The sequence below is a fragment of the Triticum aestivum genome, chromosome 3B (assembly GCF_018294505.1).
Source record: "Triticum aestivum cultivar Chinese Spring chromosome 3B, IWGSC CS RefSeq v2.1, whole genome shotgun sequence".
Taxonomy (NCBI): Eukaryota; Viridiplantae; Streptophyta; class Magnoliopsida; order Poales; family Poaceae; genus Triticum; species Triticum aestivum.
In genome coordinates, this window is record NC_057801.1 from 178,796,741 (window position 1) to 178,799,491 (window position 2,751).

At 41.8% G+C, this 2,751-nt stretch overlaps 1 pseudogene; it reads right to left on the reverse strand.

The window, feature by feature from the left end:
- Positions 1 to 1,159: 1,159 nt before the first annotated feature.
- Positions 1,160 to 2,304, reverse strand: LOC123065162 (uncharacterized; annotated as a pseudogene).
- Positions 2,305 to 2,751: the final 447 nt, after the last annotated feature.

The following is a 2,751-nucleotide window of genomic DNA, read 5'->3' on the forward strand; positions in this document are numbered from 1 at the left end:
GGGCCGGCCCAGTAGGTGGAGAGAGGTTTTTTAAAAAAAAAACATTTTTCCAGCAAAACAAAAAGAAACGCAAAATAAATAATTTTTTTACATAGGTATATAATATATCAAAATTTTCAGAAAAAGATTTTCTACGACATGAACATTTTTACAAAGTCAAATAAAATTCACACAAATTCAAATAAAACAAAGAGTGCTTCTGCTCTAGTAAAATCCAGTAAAAATCATTTTAAAAATACCAAAATTAATTCAAATTTATTTCTCTCCAATTTTTCTGATGTAGGGAATCATGTTACCCTATTTTCCATATATTTTATTTTTGGAGAAGAATAATTTGAATAAAACTCAAATAACTCCAAATGGAAAAGTAAATTCAAAAGAACTTTGAATTTAATTCTTTGAAACTCCCAACTCATATTTCAAATGTTTTGAAGAAGTCATTTTATCTTCGCTCGTGAAAATCATTGAGTTGCATAAAGTTCCTGGGTTGGAAATATTGTCCAAATGAAATTCAAATATTTTCAACACCCCTTGTCATTTAAATAAATGGAAGAAGTCATGACATCTTCTCTCCAGGGTTTTGTGGTGAAAAGAATTTGAATTCACGGAGATCAAAATGCAAAAATGAAAGTTTGGGAAAGTCCTTTTATTCCCTCTCATTTAACTTTCAAAAGTTTCAAATTTCACTCAATCAATCACACAACAATCAAACAAACAATCAATCTATCTATTTAATATAACATTTCAAAATTTAGAATTTTGGGATGTTACAAAAATGTACCTTACCCTCAATAGAAGGTTCATTAAGGATTTTTCTAAATTCATGTATGTTAGCAATGATATGTGATGTGCACTTTGTAAAAATTAACTTCAAATGTGGTGTTCACTTAAATAAAATGCACGAGATATAAATTTGTCTTTTTGTACATATCACATGATCATATATTTTGTTATGATTTTTTTATATGCACATCATATAGTGAGTTACACCCATGAATTACTTCGTAATTTTCAAAGCAAAAATGTAGTTGTCGTACTACCTTCGTCTGGTTTACACGTCTCTTTCGTACTTTGTGTTAAATTTCGGCTGTAGATTTGACTAACAAAATAAAAGTTTTAAATCACCAAATTATATTGTAGGATTCATATTCAAAAGAGATTTCCAATTATACTATTATTTTGATATATAATTTATTTTTTGGTAATTAAATCAAGGGTCAAAGGTAGACCAAAAATACAATAGGGCCAAAAATACAATAGGGCTAATAAACCCAGACAAAGGTAGTTAACAATTGAACTTGAACTTGAGCACTCTTCAGTCTTCATCCAACTTTGTAGAGTATCGCGTCTGTCCACACCTATTTGGCCACCGCGGCCTCCTTGCAGTCCTCTTTCCCGAAGGCGGAGACAGGGAAGGTCCTCCCCAGCCCCGGTGGGGGTCTTGAAGGTGATCTTGGAGGGGTCGCCCTTGTCGATGTACATGTCGCAGAGGGTGATCCAGATGAGGAGCTCCTTGCTCTTGACCCCGGTCATGCGCTTCATCTTGCGGTCCTCGACGAAGGCCGTCACCTCAGTGGCGTACGAGACCTGCCTCCCGATCTGCTTGAAGGTGTGCGTGAGCGCCTTCTTCTGGCGCAGCCAGACGAAGCCGGTGGCGCGGTTGTAGCCGACCTCCTCGATGTCCGCCAGCGGCAGCAGGCCCAGCGGCATGTTGGTCTCGGCCAGCAGCTCCAACGCCTTCTCCGCGCACAGCACCGCGCCGTGGTACACCTCCGCACCCTCCCTCTGAGCCTCGATCGCCTGCGCCATCTCGACTGATTGAATCAATCAAATCTCTCAAAGTAAGCTCAGATTCAACTCTACGCGCTGGAGTTGCTGGTGCCTTTTTCGGTCTTGGGGGATTTGGTTTGCTGTTGTGGAATTGTGGGTGGGGAGGGGCGGATTTTATAGCTGGATCTGGCGCTTTCCGTTCCGGGATGGATACCGTCGTCCTAGCTGGGGAGGAAGACGGTTGGGAAAGGGGATTTAAGGCCAGGGTTTATTAATGCGTGGGGAGGAAACTGGTTGGGTCTCCGGTCTTCGACGCATTTGTGGTTTTCTTGCTCTCTTTTTTTTTCTTTGAACTGTTCCCCTTGCATGATGAATTACATATTACCTACATTTCAGTCAGCCGACTTTTCAGTTTTGGGTCAGTCGATTTTGATTGAAAGAAGGAGAAGGAATGGCCTTGCCAGAGAGAAGGAAGGGGCTCGCCGTCATCACCACATTATCTATCTTAGGGTTCAGGGCGGGGTAGTGGTGGACGGCGATGGTGGGGCGGTGGTGTGGGTTCACCGGAGAAAAAAAACTAGATGGGGTCGGGGCTAGAGGGATGGCCGGGGGCGGCGGCAAGCCTGGCGGTGGGAGAAGGTCAAGGGGAGGGCGGGGCGGCGGAGGCTGGCGGTTCGGCCAGAGGAAGAAGATGAACAGTGTGTGTCGAGTTTGAGGTGGAAGATGACTGCAGATCCATTGGATCTTGATCCAACGGTTTAAATAGAATTGACTAGTCTTTCCTGATGAATTATCAGGCTTATGTCGCTCCGGGTTTAAAAATGAATGGCTATTTCTGCGTTAATAAATTATCAGGTTTATGTTGCTCCCGGGTTTAAAAATAGATGGCTATTTCTGCGTTAATCGTTGACATGCCATGAAAACGATGGACACGGATGGTGTCGCCATAATTACGAGAGTGGTTGGGGGGTCATAACTCAT